Below are 12,328 nucleotides of genomic sequence, written 5' to 3'. Positions count from 1 at the left end.
TTGCAAACAAATACTAACTGCTGTAGCTAGAATATGCAGGTATAATATAAATATATAAATTGATATACTTCTGCAGCTTCTTGTGTATCTATCAGTACAATATCTGAAACAAAAGCAATGCAAAAGTTATTTAAAAAATACACAAAGAACATAATAGCATAGTTTGCTATTCTGTGTGTTTACTGTCAGGTTACCAATTGTTTGTACTGTGTGGAAAGTAAATTGTGTGATTTTTAACTTCACTGGAGATGAAAACAAATATGTCACCAGATCAGAATGGAATCCAAATTCACTTTCGCAAAGAGTATTCGACACCATTGGCCTCTCACTTAGCTTGCATTTATTGCTTATCTCTCATCCAGCACAAACTCCAAAGTTACTGGAAAAAAGCACACTTGACTCCTATATATAAGAAAGGTAAAATGATGAATTCACAGAATTCTTGACATATTCTCAGTTTGAATATAATAAATTTCTTTGAGGTAGGAAACCAATTGTCAACAAATCAGCATGGATTTAGAAAACAAAGTCATGCAAAATTTAGCTATTCTTTTTCTTGTATGATATCCTACAAACCATGGGCGAAGGGCTGCAGGTGGATTCTATATTTCTGTATTTCTGATACGGTGCCCTGATGCAGGCTGTTCATGAAGGTATGAGCATTCAGGATAAGTTACAAATATGGGAGTAGCTCAAAGGTTTTGTAAGTAATAGAATCCAGTACTGTACTCAAACAGTGAGTGTTCATCAGGAGAAGGATACTGTCAGGTGTGCCCCAGGGAAATGTGACAGGATCACTATTATTCACTACATACATAAATGATCTGACGAACAGGATGAGCAGCATCTGCGGCTTTTTCCAGATGATGTGTATGGGAAGGTGTCATTGTTGAGTCTAGGCGCTTCAGTCTGGAACTGCGCGACTGCTACGGTCACAGGTTTGAATCCTGCCTCGGGCATGGATGTGTGTGATGTCCTTAGGTTAGTTAGGTTTAAGTAGTTCTAAGTTCTAGGGGACTGATGACCACAGATGTTAAGTCCCATAGTGCTCAGAGCCATTTGAACTATTTTTTTCATCGCTGAGTGACTGTTTTAGGGTACAAGAGGACTTAAACAAAATTTCTAGTTGATATGAATGGTAGTTAGCTCTAAATGTAGGAAAATGTAAGTTAATGCAGAAGAGTAGGAAAAACAATTTCATAATTTTCAAATAAAGTATTAATAATATGCTGCTTGCCATATCCACACTGATTAAATATCTAACATTGAGAAGTGATATGAACTGGAAGAACATTGGAAGAATACAGAAAAGTATGGGTCATCTGTAAAGGGGACCACATATAGAGCTCTAGTGTGACCCAGCCATGAGTACTTCTCAAGTGTATGCGATCCACACCAGGTTGGATTAAAGGAAGACATCAAATCAATTCAGAGGTAGTCTGCTAGGTTTGTTACAGATATGCTTCAGGAACTCAAATGAGAACCAGGAAGGCAATATTCTTTTTGAGAAATACGTTTCAGAATGTTTAGAGAACCATCATCTGAAGCCGACTGCAAAAATATTCTACTGCCTCCAACATACAGTTCCCATAAAGAGAAGATAAGAGAGGGCTTATACGGAGGAATATAGGTAGTTGTTTTCCTTTAGTCTATTTTCAATTGGAACAAGAAAGGAAATGACAAGTAGTGGTATAATGTACCCTTTGCCATGCACCATACAATGGCTTGCAAATTATCTATGTAGATGTAGAACACCACTAGAAGTTAACCATACATTAGCTGTCAAATTTATATAACAAATAATGTACAGGGCCATAATGAAGAACTATTTACAAAACAGTTTTGTTACATAAATCTCACTTGAATGTGAGAGGCAAGTGTGACAGGGTCAACCACCTTACATTACAAGGCCACTGAGCCACAGCCCTCTTTTTTCTTGCCGTAGACAAATTTGTTTTTGTGGCTATCATCATTATACATATGTCTAGGCATTATTTGTAGCTGAGGTACATAAGATAAGAAATGGTAACAAATAGGGTATACATAACAAATTCATGATACAGACTTATGTGCACAACTTCTCACCAAATTAAATAAGGTAAGATTAAAGAAACAGAAAGAACATGATTCACATAATGGAAATGAAATTCGATATTCCTCCAATAGTTTTTACTGCATGAACTGTTTAAATGAGTAAAAACTATTTTTTAGTAAATATATTTTAAGAATGTTTTAAATTTATACAATTGCTTTGTCTTTTATATCTTTTGGCAGTTTATTATGTAACTTGATTCCTTGGTAAAGCATTGTGGTTTGCAAGTTTAATCTTGCCATCCAACCCCTGCATTTCGTTTGATGATCACGTAGGGAGATGGTGGCTACATATTCGTGATGCTGGAAAAAGTCTGAATCGTAACATTAATTACGCATTTGAGGGTGGCATCAGACATATCGATGGTAATGCTCCTCACACAAATGTGAAGATTGTGTTACCCATTGAGTGATATGACAAGCCATGTATGAAGTGTTCCATTGAACATGTAAGTGCAGAGCTTCATCAATTACTCAGCTTGTTGGGGTAATGGCACATAGGTGTGATTAGTGTTATTAACTGTATTGACCCTCATACTCCTGCATCACACACAGCATTGTTTACATCTGAATGTTTCTGGTAAGAGGTTACTTGTGCAACTAATTTACAGAGCATTAAGCGTAAACAGAACAGTGTGTGACAAATCCTCATGATTTCTAATATTTTCACTAGGCCTTTTTTAATTTAAATGTTTTTGAAAGACAGAGCTGCCAAATAATTAGGAACACAGTTGTGATAATAAAAAGAGAAAAAAAATAGTAGCTTGGACAGTACAGAAATTAACAGTCATAATACACTTGGACTTTTCTGTCGGAACATATGAGGCATGCTCAATAAGAAAAATGAGCTTCTCACGTCAATACAAGAAATTGAAACTGAAAAAAACTTGTACTTTTACAGATGGACAGATTTAAAGCTATGTGGAATGTAGTGAAACAAGAGACAGGACAACCAGCCACAGGACATCATCACTATTGAACTGAATGGATGGGCTATAAATGATGAGTCACAAGTAGCAAGCACATTTAATAATCATTTGTTAAGTATATTAGAATAAAGCATGGGAACAAACAGGTCAAGAAAAAATCACAGTAATATGTTGAAAATATAACTCTCTTAGAATTCAATCATACGAGCATATCACCAGCTACTTCTTCTGAAATTAAGAAAATTATGCAGTCTCTCAAAAATAAAAGTTCACCTGATTTTAACAGTGTTTTGAATAGAGCACTAAAGATTTGCTCCCATATGATAAACATAGTGTTATCTGAATTGTGTAAAAGGCATTTTTCCAGAAAAACTGAAATATGCCATTGTCAAACCCCTCTTTAAGAAAGGTGATAAGAGAGATGTCAATAACTACCGACCTGTTTCATTGTGGACATCATTTTACAAAATGTTTTAGATGATGATGTATTCAAGAACAGTGTTTCACCTTATCAACAATAACATCCACAGCAAATCACAGTTTGGGTTTCAGAAGAGCTGCTCTACTGAGAATGCCATTTACATGTACACTCACCAGATTTTACAAACATTAAATAATAAAATAGTGCTGGTTGGTATTTTCTGCTACTTATCATGACTGTGTGAATAATGTATTCTCTTAAATAAATTGAAGTTGTATGGGACTGATGGTATAGCCAACCAGTGAATGATTTTATATCTAACCAAAAGAATGCAGAAAGTTGTACTTAGTAATTCAACCAATATAGTCTGGAGACATAATTCTGCTGGGGAGAAATCACTTAATGGCTCCCCCAAGGTGCAATCATAGGTCCACTATCGTTCCTCATATATGTAAATGATCTGCCGTGTATATGGAAAGCAAAATTAGTTCTTTTTTGCACTAGACACTAATACTGTAATCAGTCCAAGCATGGTGAGAAAATAATAAATAGGGCGGGTACTACAAAATTCTTAGGTGCTCAAAATCTATGAGAATTTAATCTGGATAAAGCACACTTTGGAACTGCTTAAACAACTTAGTTCAGTTTCATTTGCACTTAGAATCAGTAAATTGACATATATTTTGCATATTTTAATTCAATAATATCATATGTAATTGTGTTTTACAGTAACCCATCTTTAATAAAGGAAGTCTTTGTTGCTCAGAAATGAGCTGTAAAAATAATATGTGATGCTCACCCATGATTGTCTGATAGACATCTGTTTAAGGAGTAGAGCATTCTGACTACTGCTCACAATATATATGTTGCTACATGAACTTTGTTGCAAATAATCTACTACTGTTCAAAAGGATCAGTGATGTAGCTAATTAGAATACCAGAAGGAAAAATGCCACTGTATTTATTACATCACAATAAGGTTGTCTTTACCACAAAAAGGAGTTCACAAAACTGCAACAAAAATTTTTGACCACATACCCATTGAGATACAATGCCTGACAGACAGAAAAGTAAAATTGGAAAACAAACTGAGAAAGTTTCTCCAGTTATTGTATTGTGTAAAATGTGTTAGGTAGGAACTCCTAATTAACATCTGTATATCTTTTTTATCTTTGTTTACAAAGAAAAAAAAAAAAGCTTGGAAATATTCAGCCTGTAACCATATGTAGAAATTAATTTGCAGTGTGAATGTATAATGAGTCACACCACAGCATTAAGATTTATTGTATTGTATTGTTATTTATTGGTCCTGTGAATCATACACTGTACAGGGTTACATAATGATATAGGACAAGTCAAATAATTTGCAATAAAGTTTAACAGAAAAAAGCTGCTGTATCGTTTTCAGTATATAGCAATATAACTCTAACATATGGAAATAACATTTCACAAATGAATTTTACACGCACACATTTCATACTTTTGGCCTTGATTATACAGACACACACATATATGTAATAGACCACATATAAAACACAGATAAATCCAATGTACACATTTCTTATTTTGGCCGTAATTGTAAAAACTATTTAAATTTTTCACATGTTTACATTGTAGACAAAAATTCATCATCACTATAGTAGCAATTCTGTAGCAAGTAGTCACTCACTGCAGTTTTGAATTTATGCCACTGTTTCTTTCGGTAGATTGTTATACAGTTTTTTTCCTGCTTGCAAGGGTCCTTTTTGTTTTAGTGTTGTATGTGAAAACTGCATATGTAAATCTTGATTATTTCTTGTGTTTATGAATGGATATTTTGGTTTTTTGGAGCAATCTTGTTATTTTCATCTACGATTTTCCTTATTTGTTTCTATGATATATAGGCATGGTAAAATGGAAGAATATGAAGCTTTTTAAATGAGGGTTTGCACGAAGGTCGAGGTGCTAAGCCTTCCATGGCTCTTATAATTAATTTTTGTGCAATAAAACAGCTTTTGCTGGGTGGTGAATTACCCCAGCAAATCAAACCATATCTTAGTAATGATTCTGCTTGGGCATAGTACACATTTTTTATGGCTTGCATAGATGTGCATCCAGCAAGAATTTTTATACTATAACAAATGGTATTTAATTTACTACATAGGTGTTGTGTGTGTTTCTGCCATCTTAGGTCATCTTGGATCCAAATTCCCAAAAATTTGGTGCTATTTACAATTTCAAGTCTTGTGCCTAACAGTTCTATGGTTGCAGTTAAAGGCTGTTTATTCTGCACTGTGTGTAGATGCATAGTGTTTGTTTTATGTGTGTTTATTATTGAGTTGTTCATTGCGAACCATTTTGATACATGTGTAGTGCTCTTTTTTATTTCATTTTGGAGCTCTTCTTGGGTCTTTCCTTTGATAAGTATATTTGTATCATTGGCATATTTAATGTACTTATAATTAGGGCTGGATGGTTCCAGGTCATTTACAAACAGCAAGAACAGGATTGGTCCCAGTACGGAACCCTGCGGCACACCGTATTTAACACACTGTTTTTCTAATTGATAGGAAGTTAAATTTTTTCCTTCTTTGTACAAGACTTCAACTATTTGGTGTCTGTTTTGTAGATATCACTTTACCCATTCATAGGCTGGGCCTCTGACACCAACATTTTCTAGCTTTCTAAGCAAAAGACCATGGTTAGTGATGTCAAATGCTTTTGAAAGATCTAGGAATATTGCTGATATGTGTTCTTTTTTATTTAATGCTTTTAAAGCTTCATTTAAGAAATCGATAATAGCTGTCCCAGTGGATTTACATTTTCGGAAACCGTGCTGTGTAGCTGAGAAAAGTTAATTTTTTGCAATGAAATCTACTAGTCTTTTATAAAAGATTTTTTCAATTATTTTAGAAAAAACAAATAGTATAGAGACTGGCCTATAATTTGTCATATGTGTTTTTTCACCCATTTTGAACAATGGCTTCACTTTAGCTATTTTTAGCCTTTCTGGGAAGATTCCCTGAGACAGTGAACTATTGCATATGTCTACCATGGGCTTAACTACTAAGGGTGCACATTTTTTAATGATATGGTCTGGTATGTTTTTAGTACCAGAGGAAAATTTTGATTTTCGCTCCCCTATTGTTTTTAGCATTTCCTGTTCATCTGATGGGTGTAGGAAGAGAGTCTTGTTACTAGGGATAGTTTTAATCTGATTTGCAGTGACAGCATTTTGAAAGTTTTGCTTCACCAGAATATCAGCTACCTCTGAGAAATATGAGTTAAAATTATTTGCTATCTGCTGGGGATCAGATATTACATAAGTGTTTTCATTCAGTTTGATATTATGGTATTCTCTCTGTTTTACTCCTGTTTCATGCCTTACAATCTCCCATGTGGCTTTCATTTTATTTTGTGCATTTGCTATGAAGGAACTATTTGCCTTTTTTTTTTTTTTTTTTTTGCTTCTTTTATGACTTTAGTTAAAATCTTTTTGTAATTCTTAAAACAGGAATCTAATTCTGGGGATGTGGTGTGTCTAAATATTTCATGAAGTAGTCTCTTTTTCTTCACAGATATTTGTATCCCTGTTGTGACCCATTTTATTTTCAGATCCTTTTTTGTGACTGTCTTTTTATGGAGTGGAAAGCAAAGTTCAAAATAATAGGTAAAACTGTTCTGCAAAATGATCCATGGAATGTGAAACTAAAAAAAAAAACTGCAAATCACATCATCTTCTGGAAGTCATTGGAGGTTTGCACCTAAATGTATACAAGTTAGTGTCACATTACTGTAGACATATCTGTATTTGTATTTATTTGGTCCAGTAAATCTTACACGTGCAGTACAGCACCTGAGATACTGGATGGTCAATGCAAAAATATGTTAATGCTTAAAGGATTTGTCTGTGTGTTAATGAATACATTTTTTTTCGTTTTCACTTATAATTAAACCATTGTGGCTAGAAAATAACAAATAATAATGTGAACAAACTAATATTAACAATTACTGACTGTTCATGATACAAGTACACTATGTGCTCAAAAGTATCCAGACATCTGGCTGAAAATGCCTTACAAGTTTGTGGCCTCCATCGGTAATGCTGGAATTCGATATGGTGTTGGCCCAACCTTAGTCTTGATGACAGCTTCCACTCTCACAGGCATATGTTCAATCAGGTGTTGGAAGGTTTCTTGGGAAATGGAAGCCCAGTCTTCACGGAATGCTGCACTGAGGAGTGGTATCGATGTCGGTCGGTGAGGCCTGGCACAAAATCGGCATTCCAAAACATCCCAAAGGTGTTCTATAGGATTCAGGTCAGGACTCTGTGCAGGCCAGTCCATTACAGGGATGTTATTGTCACCTAACCACTCCACCACAGGCTGTGCATTATGAACAGGCGCTCAATTGTGTTGAAAGATGCAATCGCAATCCCCGAATTGCTCTTCAACAGTGGGAAACAAGAAGGTGCTTAAAACACAAATGTAGGCCTGTGCTGTGAAAGTGCCACACAAAACAACAAAGGGTTCAAGCCCCCTCCATGTAAAACATAACCACACCATAACACCACTACCTCTGAATTTTACTGTTGGCACTACACACACTGGCAGATGACGTTCACCGGGCAATCACTATACCCCCACCCTGCCATCAGATCGCCACATTGTATACCATGATTTGTCACGCCACACATTCTTTCACTGTTCAATCATCTAATGATTACACTCCTTACACCAAGCGAGGCGTTGTTTGGCATTTACCGGCACGATGTGTGACTTACGAGCAGCCGCTCAACTGTGAAATCCAAGTTTTCTCACCTCCCGCCTAACTTTCATAGTACTTGTAGTGGATTCTGATGCAATTTGGAATTCCTGTGTGATGGTCTGGATAGATGTCTGCCTATTACATATTACGAACCCCTTCAACTGTCGGCAGTCTCTCTCAGTCAACAGACGAGGTCGGCCTGCATGCTTTTGTGCTATGTGTGTCCCTTCACATTTCCACTTCACTGCCACATCAGAAACATTGGACCTAGGGATGTTTAGGAGTGTGGAAATCTTGCATACAGACATATCACACAAGTGACACCCATGACTAAGTTCGAAGTCCATGAGTTCCACGGACCACGCCATTCTTCTCTCTCACTATTTCTAACGACTATTGACATCGCTGATATGGAGTACCTGGCAGTAGGTGGCAGCACAATGTACTTAATATGAAAAACATATGTTTTTGGGGTGTCCAGATACTTTTGATCACATAGTGTTTGTGATGAGTTTTCACAGTGTAGGTGGTACAATAGCGAATTATTACCAAACACACTGTGTTCTGTACACACCAATTTATTTCCATGTAGTACGTACATAGTGTCCGTTTGATACAAAAGCACAGAGCATACTGAGTATGGCTCCAGAAGATAGTTTATACATTGTCCAATAGCAATATTATTATTGAAAGTCCCCACAGAGCCCCCTGTACAGTGTAGAGCACAGGTGGAGGTGCTATCATTGTGATGAATGACTGCTACCGCTTATGTGAGGTTTTAATCCCTGAAGTGTTCCAGGAGGTGCCTTGGTTGGCCAAACACTGAGGTACTTTCAGTATTGCTGTACTGGTGTTATTCTGATGATGCACTGCGGCAACCACATCCATTACCAAACACATCAGATGAATTTGCAGTTGCAAATAATGACTACCATCAGCTATAGAATGGAATGACGACAATGAAAATTAGTGCCGGACCTGGACTCAAACCCAGATTTCTGGTTGTCGCAGGCAGTTGCCATACCATTTGGCTATGCATGCTTGACTCACAGCCAGGCCCAAACTTCCATAGTTTGTAAACCATACGTCTACGATCTGTCTTTGCACATCCACTGTGTGTATTCTCGTGGAGATCATATGCTGTGCTTCAAAGTATCATGCCTGGTAACGGCAGATAAATACGATATTGCTGTGTCACTGTTATTCTGATGACAATTCACTGTGGTGACCACAGCCATTACTAAACACATCAGATGAATTTGCACTTGCGAATAATGACTATCATCAGCTGGAAAATGGAATGACAATGCAAATTTGTGCCAGAGGTATGGTTGATGGCATATGGAAGTTTGGGTCTGGCCATGAGTTGTGCACGGATAGCCAAATGGTAAGATGACCTGCTCAGGATAAGTGGGAAATCCAGTTTCGAGTCCCAGTCCAGAACAGATTTTCATTGTTGTCATTTTGTTCTACAGCTGATGGTACTCATTATTCGCAACTGTGAATTCATCTGATGTATTTAGTAACGACTGTGGTTGCCGCAGTGCTTTGTCATCAGAATAACACTGGCACAGCAATATCGTATTTATCTGTTGGTACTGGGAACATGCATGGCTTTGAAACACAGTCTCTGTTCTGTACGGGAATACACATAGTGGATGTGTGAGTACAGATCATATATGTATGGTTGACAAAATATGGAAGCTTGGGCCTGGCAGTTGGTCGTACATGGATAGCCACATGGTAAGGCGACCGCTCTCGGTAAGCAGGAAATCTGGGTTAGAGTACCAATCCGGCACAAAGTTTCATTGTCGTCATTCCATTCTACAGCTTATAGCAGTCATTATTTGCAACTGCGAATTCTTCTGATGTGCTGAGGTACTTTTGTCACCCACTGTGTGGATGACACCGCTCATTCACATTCCATCAACAAGGGCGACACTGCGAAAGAAGTGTGGAGTCAGTGGAGAGGTCATCCAGGGTCCACACTGGCTTCGAATGATTAATGGGCAGCATTGTCAGTTTGTCGTTAATCTCAGTTCAGAAAGTATTGTTGCTGTGGCTGATGACTTGGTATTGGCCCTTGTAGGGGCACATGAGTGCTTGTCGGACTATTCATCACACAGTGTGACGAGTTGGGTCATGGCCAGTGCTTTGTGTATTAACATAGGTGGTGCCATGTGGGGCTGTGGCAATGGGATGTCAATGCACTGAATTCTTCTCTGTACTGCTTGTACTAGTTCCAGTAATGGTTGTGGGCCGCCATCTGTGGCTGGCGTGGAAAGGTCTGCCAGTAGTTACTATGCCTGTCCATATAGCAATTCGGCAAGTGACGCCTGTAGATCCTCTTTGGTGGTGGTGCACACCCTTAGCAAGACCCAATGGAGTGCTTCTGCCCGTTCACCACCGCAAACACATGAGTGGTGCTTTCATTGTTCTCTGCCACCTCTCAATAAGACCATTACGCTGTGGGTGGTACACTGTCACATCCCAGCAGTCGATGCTGTACCTGCTGCATAATGCTTCAAACAGAGATGCCTCAAACTGTCATCCTTGGTCCATTATCATCATGAGTGGACAGCTGAACCTGGCAATCCATGTATGCACAAATGCCGTAGCTATGGCTTCCGCCGCCATGTCATCTGATTAATTGCAGAGATGATGCATTTTTGTCCTAATTATTCCAGCAAAAGGACAACAGTGTCCTTGCGGAACTGTGGCCTAGTGGTGGTTGCACTTGACAGGCCGACTTTGCTTTGTTGAAAGGCAGTGCACACATGTGTCCATACCGTGCAGTCCCTTTCAACATTTGGCCATATGAAGCTTCATTGTGGCTGTATTCCTGGATGGGAGAGACTGCACATGGCTTTGTGAAAGGTTGCTGCTGTAACTAGTGGCCCGCAGTAGAACTGAATCTGTCTCTGGTACCCCACAATGTTTAATCTTGAAACTGGTCACCAGGACAGAAGCGAGTGCTGTAATTGATCGATCCAATGTCGGTTCCCATGCCACTTGGAGATAGCCCAGTTGAAACGATATGCTATTGACTGTTGAAAGGTAGTCCGTTTCCCACAAGTACTACATCTGTAGTAAATTGAGAAATATAGTCCAAGTATCTAAATTCTGTCAGAAGTAACTCATGTCGACAGAAGTTGAATCACATTCATGACCAGTTTATGGTCTATATAAATCCCAACTGCTCACCTATCAATATCTTCCTTGAAATAGTGGATGGCTACATACATTGGTAACAGTTCTTGGTCAAATGCAGAATACTGTGTTTGGGATTTGAGAGCTTTTTGGAGAAAAACTGGTGCAGTTGTACATGCTAGTCGATGATTTGTTGGAGTACCACCCCTATTGCTACCTAGCGGGCGATGGTATTGATTGTAAGAGGCATGCCCAGCACTGGGTGGGCTAAAGCCACCACTGAAACCAAACTGTTGACTGACTGCGCGAAAGCCTCTTGCATGTCTTCGGTCCATGTGAGCTGGCAATGGTCATGGGTGTTTGGTCCTTTCAATGCATCAGGGAGGGGAGCCTAAACATCCACTGCATGCAGGATGTTTCTCCAGTAAAAATTTACTATGCCGAGATACTGCTCGAGGTCGTGGAATGTTTGTGGTTGTGGAATATTTTGTATGGGTGTCAACCAGTCATCTGTCAGACATATTCCTGAAGTGGAGATGGTGTAGCCTAGAAATGTGACTTGTCTCTGGCGAAGAGGTAGTTTGTCCTTGTTGATGTCACTCCCTCTTCATTAAAGGCACTGAGAACTTGTTAGAGGTGTCTGTCAAGCACTTCATTTTCGTTGGAGAGCACTAATAATATATCATATATGTAGGCACGCAATTGGAGAGATTAAAAAGCACACCGTGTAGTGCTTCAAGAATTTCTGTGTAAATTCTAGAACCACTTGCCCTTCTACCGCCTCTAACACACGATATTTTAAAAATAAGTGTGAGAGAACGTACATACTGTGCAACACATTTGTGTATGCAGGCTGGAAAGGAGTCACGAGCACAAGGTACACGCGATGTTCGAACAGCATTGCCAAGTGTTTGCCGCTCGCGCCACGGAAGTTGTATTGGAAGAACAAGCAGTGTTTATGTATCTTATGGTGCTTTATATTGTTGATTAT

The sequence above is a fragment of the Schistocerca gregaria genome, chromosome 4, assembly GCF_023897955.1.
Source record: "Schistocerca gregaria isolate iqSchGreg1 chromosome 4, iqSchGreg1.2, whole genome shotgun sequence".
Taxonomy (NCBI): Eukaryota; Metazoa; Arthropoda; class Insecta; order Orthoptera; family Acrididae; genus Schistocerca; species Schistocerca gregaria.
This window is presented reverse-complemented; position numbering follows the sequence as displayed.